Source organism: Accipiter gentilis, chromosome 18 (genome assembly GCF_929443795.1).
Source record: "Accipiter gentilis chromosome 18, bAccGen1.1, whole genome shotgun sequence".
NCBI lineage: Eukaryota > Metazoa > Chordata > Aves > Accipitriformes > Accipitridae > Astur > Astur gentilis.
The window spans coordinates 28055348-28063540 of NC_064897.1; positions in this window are offsets into that span (position 1 = coordinate 28055348).

Below are 8193 nucleotides of genomic sequence, written 5' to 3' on the forward strand. Positions count from 1 at the left end.
ACTTGTTTGTGCTGACCGCGGTGTGGTGGGATTTGCTGCCTGACATTGCCCTGCTGCCACAACTTTCTTTCTCATCTTTCTTATGACTGCTGCTAAGGGAATAGCACTGCTCCTTCACAGAGCATCTCCAAAAAGGGGGCTGGCAACCACCCAGCACAACCAGGCGGGGCAGCCGCCCGTCCTTTGATCAGAAACACCCATATGGGCTAAGATGCTGCTTCAAAACAAACCATCAGCGATACCATGGGCCATGTGGATGGCAATCTGAAGAGACAATATTTTTCAGCGAAACATCTTTAATCCAAGCTTTTGCTCTTAAATTGCAAAGTGCCTTCTTAGGAGAGAGCTACCGGCCTACACACAAGGAGGAAAAGCATCACGCAAGAACCGAAGGTACATGGTCCCCACACAAGCAGGCATTTTTATTACCCTGCAAGTCCTTGGTATAAGCCTAGCTTTTGAGCTATCACAGCTTTGGATATGAAGTACCAGGTGGGCTTTCCTCTAAAACTACTACTGTCACCTTTAGCAGCATCTAATCATTGCTGGGCTGGTAATGATGAAAGCAGATGACCCCATTTCTCCTTTCAATTACAACTTCATAAACACAGTTAATTTATGTTCCCATTTATGCCTTTCTTCTTCCACCTCCTTATCTTAGCTGTATGAAGGGCTTGTTTCAAGATACGATCTACACACAGAATTACTACACACATTCTAGATAACAATATATATTTCTAAGAAAGAGTCGAGTGCAATGTAAATGGGATGGCGTGGATAAAACATCTGCTTTTGTGTGTATATTCCCTCTACATACATAAACCCACCACCCTCATACACTTATACTTCTTGCCACAGTCTTTAAAAATGACCTTCCATTGAACATAGAGTTAATAACCTGTGAGAGACTGTTAATCATCATTGGCCACTGATTAGTTTCTGCTGTTGTAGTAAGCCCAGGCATAGGAAATAAATCAGGAGGGGAAAAAACCCCACAAAAACCAACAACAAACAACATGGCATTGAATAAAAAAACCTGGAGAGACTATTCTAAAAATCCCTGGGTGTCTGCTCAATATTTATTCTTATGCTGCCATAGTCACTGCTGGGGTGTGTGCGTGTATGTGGGCGTAGGCATGTGCCCGTTTCAGGGTGGCTGTGGTTTATAACCACATTTCCCACTGGTCTTTTTTTTTTCAACTGTATATTAAAGCAATAAACATCCCAAACTGCTGACACAGGACAGTGCTCACCAGTAGTCCCCCAGCACTGATACAGCACATCCCATCGCTGACCATCAACGAGTTGAAGAGGTCTCTGCTCCCCCCCGGGGCAGACGGCCCCTCTCCAGCCACGCGCCGTGGGCCTGGAGCAAGGGGCAACCTCAACATGTCGCAGCCTGACGGGTTGGACACGGCTCGGTGGCAGCCCACGCTAGTCGCTACGGCGTGCCCACGGCTGCTGCTTGGGGGACCGGCGCCCGCGGGAAGGGGAAATAGGGGCTGGCGGGGACCTGCGGCAGACTGCACGGTCGGGCACGCAGGGACCCGGGGCAGCTGGAACCGCCGCGTGTGTCTACGTCAAAGCGCGTTGAAATAATCTCCCTTTTGGGCAAGGAGTTGCAGGCACCCACACAAGGGAGGCCAGGGAAACGGCAGCTCGCTCTGTGCTAGAAGCCACCGGTATGAGGAGCTCTGGCCGGGGTGGGCAAGCGTGGTAGGCACCCCTGCACTGCTCGTGAATTCGGAAGGTTAGCTATCATCTACCTGAACGTTGCTCCTGAGTAGGTTTGCACGTGAAATGAAGACGGTGCTGGCAGCCAGAAGCAACCAGGAGCCCCTGCCCCCAGCCCCGACATCCTGGAGCCTGTTCGAAGTTTGACCCGTAACTTGGGATTTTGCTTTCAATCCCAGGCACCTCTGACGTGGGCATGGCTGAGCAGCCCAAAACCTCACAACAAAGCAAGGGTGCCCATGCAGCTGCTGGATCTGACTGGATCTTGCTCCAGAGTGATCTCTCCGGGCCTCATCCGTAGTCCTGCTTGGGGACCACGGCAGAGGCAGAGCCATCGCCTCCATCCCAGCTAACTCCAATGCCCTTATCTACTGGGACCCACTGGCAGGCTGAGCCCTGGGGCTGGGGGTGCTGGCTCCATCCCAGCCTGACCGGTAAACAGCTTTTCCTTTTGTGCTTGGATGGACACAGCATTTTAATGTTTATTTGTGTCCAACCAGGCGAAAATACAACCTAGGTAAGAAAAAGGTGAAAAGGCCTGAGGGGAATTTGCACTAACGATGGAGAAAGCTAGTTAAGGGTCTGGAGAAGGTGGAGATCTGACTCCTGGCTTGAGACGGGGATGATTCACCCCGAGGGACACCTGGAGGGTGCAGGTTTCTTCCCTCCAGCCTCAAGCTTGCTGCTGCTGCATTTTTCTGCTCTGTAAATACTGCAGGAATCAATGCAGCGGCTAATGTGGCACTTTTGACGTTTGAGGGAGGATTATCTCAGAAGGGAGTGTATAAATCTGTTTCATCGAAAGTCCAGAGGTGGAAAGCAGATACCGACTTGCAGCCCCCTGCCCGCCCGGGGTTTTCTGGTGGCAGCCTCGGAGGGGCAGGACCCACAGATTCGGGAAGCTATTGGGGCTGTTGCAGCACCCGACGGGTCCGAGCGTGCGGGTAGGGAGGGAAAGAGGCAGCCTGGCTGGTTGTGGTGTTTGCTTTGCACCGGTGATGATGATGCAGTGGTATCATTTTCACGCTAAATGCTAATTTTCTGCTTTGCTGGCCTCAGAATCGCCTACATTCGTATCCTTCATTGCAGCAATTAAAGGGCTGGGTGCTCGAGCTGAGGCACTTGCAGTGAGTGTGATTTTAATCGGTGTGCACAGGAGAGAAGGAGGAATGTGATTGCTTTGCTGTTGCTGTGGGAACACGTGAGACCGAATCTGGGCCCGTGAGGGGTAGGAGAGCCCCTACCCTGCTAAGTGCGTCCATCGGCTCCAGCCCAGCACTCGACTGGGGACTGTAGGCTTGCCACGTCTTCCACTTCTCCGTCTGGTCAGGAATTGCTGTACAACTCCAGCAAAACATTGAAACAAATCACCTGCTCCCCTGCCTGATGTTCCTACACTGTGATACCACCCTCCAAGGTGTCGTGCACCGTGCAGAGGTCCCCAGCACGTTGCAGGACGGGCTGAGCATCACAGGGCTGTCCCCTCCGCTGGGGAGGCAGGACGGAGGGAAAGGGTCACACCGCGCACATCGCATTTCCAGGTGTGCCGGTTGGCAGAAGGAGGCAATTACATCGGTCCCTGCTACGAGACCATAGCCGAGGCTGCTCTGCACAGGCGGGCAGGAGAGTCCAGTTGTGAAAGTGCTAGGAAAGACATTAGCGTGTAAGTACTTAAGCATTTACACTGTTTGCCTAAATCATAAAGCTGGTGCTGCGGGATATGCTACAGATCCCCTCTGCCTCTCCAGCAGGCTTAAACGCCCCTCCAAAGGGGAACAGGGGCCACGTCACTTCAACCCTTGCTGCTTTGCTTTCCCTCGGTGCGGCTCGGTGCCCATGTTTGCGGGGAGGGGTCCATCCTGCCGGGTCCCCGGCCGAGCCCTAACTCTCCCTGCTGCCTCCGCAGCACCGTGGGAGCCACAGCATGTGACGGGGCAAAAAAACCCGGAGAGATGGAGTGGGGAGGTGGTCTGGGGCTCGCCCCGCTTTCTGCCCCATGTCAAGGGATTTCTATGTGCAGGGGCACCTGCAGGAAAGGAACACCAAGGGGGAGAGCAAGCCCATACCAAAACTGCAGGAGCCAGTGGGAGGAAAGTGGGGGGAACAATATTTCTGGGACAGAGACAAGCTTCCTAGGTCATCAGTTCATCTCCTCCTTGAATTTAGCCCCATTCCTTCTTACATACGCCTCACCTCTTTTCATCCCTCTCTCCTGAGCTCATGTATTTTGCTCCATGGGGGACACAGGGGAGTGCATCAGTCACAAGCCCCTTTCATCTGACACGGGGACTGCCTGTGCAGGTCTCCTCACACACCTTGAGCAATTTGGGTCCCTCAGAGTGGGGACTCCTGTTTTTTAAGCCCCTTTCAAGTTCAGGAGTCACCATTGTATTAATGCTTCTTGCCCAAGACAAATGCCTATGCTCAGCCAGTTTCCCCAGTCACAGCCCCCGGCTCTCAGCATCGCTTCTGCTACATCCTCTGTCGAGGGGACCGATGCGTGCCCCCTTCAGGGACCTCCCCAGTCACTTCAGGGTCCCATCCCTGTCCCAGCCACAGGAAGGACCCCGTGTCCCCTCATGGCCCATCCAGCACCGAGGGTGCTAGAAAGCAGGAAGGAGCGTGGGAAAACGCACACTCCTTTTCCAACTACTCCCAGTAGGTCTGAGCATTCCCTGCAAATGTCCTGAGAAGGAAACCCTCTGCCCATGCTGCCTCTGGGAAGTGGGAAGGAGAAGGAGGTGTTAGGTGGCTGATGCTGGCTGTGTGTGGTCCATGCCCAGGAACCAGGCTCGGGGCAGGCCAGCATCCAGGGTGATGGGCGCAGGGTGAGGAGGCAGTGCCGGGTGTCAGGCAGGGCTGAACTCAGCCCACGGGGCTGTGGACCACAGCGGGCTGTGGAGACAAACCCGAGCTTGCTTCTGCATAGGTACTCCGAGCAGTTATTTGTGAAGGGATGGAAGGAGAAGATGTCAGCATGAGACTCTCCAAGTGCATGTGGGACATGGGACCACACAGGTCTGTGCCAGGGTGGTTTCACTGCTCCCTGCGCCCTAGCTGGCATGAAATGAAAATAGCCTGGGACAACTTCATCTGCTGCAGTTCTACCACTGATGGCCACAGAGACATGCCTCATATCTGTCTTACTCTTTGACTCTCCATTCCTCCACCTGAAGTCCTTGTCTGTCCGATTTCCCCATTTTTTGTGGCCCACCCACTTTTTGTGGAAGAGGTGGTAATTGGAGACAACACAAAAAATCAGAGGGGCAGCTTGGTTTTTTTTCCTGCACCAGTTCAGAGAAGATTTTGAATCTTCTCTCCAGACTAGCCACCACATCTCAGTGCCTGTCCAGTTCCCACCAGTAAATATTATCTCAGAGGCATTTGAACACTTTCCCTGTTTTCTGGGGGTTTTAGCAATGCCACTGCTCTATAAATGAGGCAGGAGTCTGGGTAGACTTGGTAGGCAGTGGGCAATCCTGGGCAAACAGCCCACACGTACCTACAGCACAGCTCCTCACCGCACCTCCCCGGCACGCGTGGTCCGGGCAGGTCAGATTTGCTTTGTGTACGCCGGTCGGCTGTACAGGACGGTTATGGAAGAGCTGGCTTTGCCCACCGTGGGCTATAAGACATATATACGCACCTTTTTGACTTTCTGCTTCCCAGCCAGGGGCCAACCTGAAGGACAAGATGGCAGAGGCAGCGGTTGGGGAGGAGGTGGGTTCTTCCCTCCATTGAGCTCAGAGCTCCTGCCCAGCAGGACCCTCTGCCAGACCCCATCTGACCTCTCTAAAAAGCATCTTTTCTGTCTGAGGCAACCCTTGAGAAGGGAGGACAGACGCAGCGAGCACAAGTGAGCCAGAGGTGTGTATGTTCATTACTTAAAAAAAAATAAATTAATCTGTTTGTGACCAGCAGCATCTGGAGCAAGCTGTTATTTCTCTTTTCATCATGAACAGGTGGACTTCAGGGCTCAGGTATGCGGGCAGGGCGGGAGATGCTCGCAGGGTGGAGGGAAGGGGCCACGTTTGGACACCCCGAAGGTCCGTGTCAGCCAGGGCTCCCTGCTGCAGAGGGGAGGATGAGCGAGACCCTGGCCAGGGAGAACACAGGCTTGGACATAGAGGCAGTGAATTCCTTCTCCCTCCTCCAGAAACGTGGGTGAGAAGGGAGCTTTCTCCCCCATGCTGGCTGAGCTTTGTGCTCAGCCTCTCTTCCTCACGCTGTGCGCTAGTGACAGCGCGAGGAGGAGAGGAGCTGGAGATTGACAGCCACGAGGGATTTCTGTTGCCATTTAGGACAGAGCTTTCTCCATCTCTTCTTCTGTCTTTCCATTTGTTTTGCCATCTCCCTCTTTTTTCCTTCCTCCATGCATTCTCTGGCCCCAAACCCTTCCCTCAAGCCCAGCCCTCCTCTCCCTTTTGTCCTAGTCCTCCTTGCCTTTTCTGTAAGTGAGGAATTAAATAAGCCTCTGCGGAGACAAACCCAGGCAGTAGCTTCTCCCTTTATTCCCTGGCTCAGATATCAACACAATTAAAGAAGAGGCACCCCACAAGGACACGACATTTATTTTAATATCAAGTCCAGCATGCACCAGGTCGGAGTTTTGAAAGCATCCTTAGAGCTGTGTGCGTGCTTGCAATGCGAGAGCTCGCCGTGAGTTTTTCAAAGCCCCTACGTACCCAGGTCCTGCCACCTGAAGTGGCAATAACTGCCCTACAGGCACTGCCCCCCAAGTTGGACCAGGGAAGGTGGGCTCTGACCAGCACCAAGGGCTTCCCATCACGCAGATGAGGTCCACCTGGAAAGTTGGTAATAAAGAGGGTACCAGCCTCAGTGCATTTGCATTTAGTCACTAATCAAGGACCCTGAAGGTGGTAGGAGCAATTTAAAAAAAAAAGAAAAAAAAAAAAAAAAAGGAAGGACACAGAGGAAGGGTTTCTTTGCTTTACAGGGTTTTCTTGGCTGGGGCTGTCCCTTGGTGCTGCTTCCTCATACCTGTGCTGTCAGAGTAAATAAACCTCTTGTAAACGCTGACCTCAAGCTATGTATTAAATTCTTGTGCCAGCCAAACCTGTGCTCAGTCACTTGCAGCAGTATTTTGCTTCTCAGTGTGATGCTGCTATATTGTTTTCACCGCAAGCATCAAAGGGAAAGGCTGCGAGATGCTTTCCTTTGGGTCTCAATTCCAGGTATGCTCCAGCATCTGGCCAATTTTTTTATTGCTTACTCTCACTCCTCATATTGCAAAAGTAGCAAAGTTTCCTGTTACGTTTTATGCCATATTTCTACTTGAGAGCTGACTTAATCTTTGTATTTTCCTCTCCCTCTTAATCTCAGGATTAAGAAAAAGCTGTGCAAGTATGGCTTGAGCTTTTAGAAGTATTTTCTCCTTTTAAAAAAAAAAATTAACCTGCAACGAGCAATGCTTTTTATTTAGAACTGAATTCATGAATTTTAACTGATGATGGGCATGTTGGGCATTAATACATGTATAATTATGCAAAACCACTGTTATGTCTCTAATGAAAATTAGATTCTACCATTGAGGCTGTGTTTGGCGATAGTGTATATCTTCATTTGCACTGATTTTTTTTTTATTATTTTTTTTATTTCTAGCTGCATGACCTAGGATTACAGTTGCTATGGCGATAAGACAGTTAGTGATGGAAGGAGTGAAAGGTAAGTTTGTATGTCTGCCTGTGTGGTGGGGGGTGGCGGGGGGACTGGCAGTCTCCTTCCCTGGTGCTGCATCTGCCTCCTGCGATTGCTGGGACTGAAAAGCACTATTGCTCAGGCTATGGTATATTCAGAGTAGCTTGGGGATGGGTGTTCAAGCAGTGGTAGCAAGGGCTTTTTGGTTTTTTGGTTGGTTTTTTTTTTTCCCCAGCAGCATGTGTGCGTGACCAGGCCATGGGATTGCTGTGCTGGGACTGGTTTTTCAGCGGGTTGGAGGGGACTGATCCCCTGTGCGCATCTCTGTGCCGATGGCCTTAGGTTTAGAGGTGGGGGTGCCTGGGCTAACAGGGTCCAGAGTAAAACCTTCCAACTACTCTTATGTATTTGTTGACCTGCGTTTGTGATCCTGTGTGCCCTGGTCTTGGAGCTGGAGATGCTGAGCACGAGCGGCAGCTTCTCCTCCCCTGTACCCTGAGTTTTGTTACCAGCCTTTGCGCTGGGGTTTGCTTCATGGTGCTTGCTGCAGGAGAGGCAGAATCCCCCCAAACCCTTCCAGCAGCCAGTGCCACCTCCAGACCTGAGCAACCAGCTCAGGAGTGCAGGACTTGTTTGGATAAGTAATTGACAGCAGAGGGAAGTCTGCCCTCGGTGCAGCTTGCTTTATTGACAAGGAACACGTACAAAGTCCTGTTTCCCTGAACACAGCTGCCCAAAACTCCAAGCGTCTCTCCTAACCTGTGCTCTGCAGTCAAAGCTCTCCCTTAGCTTGCTCTGTGT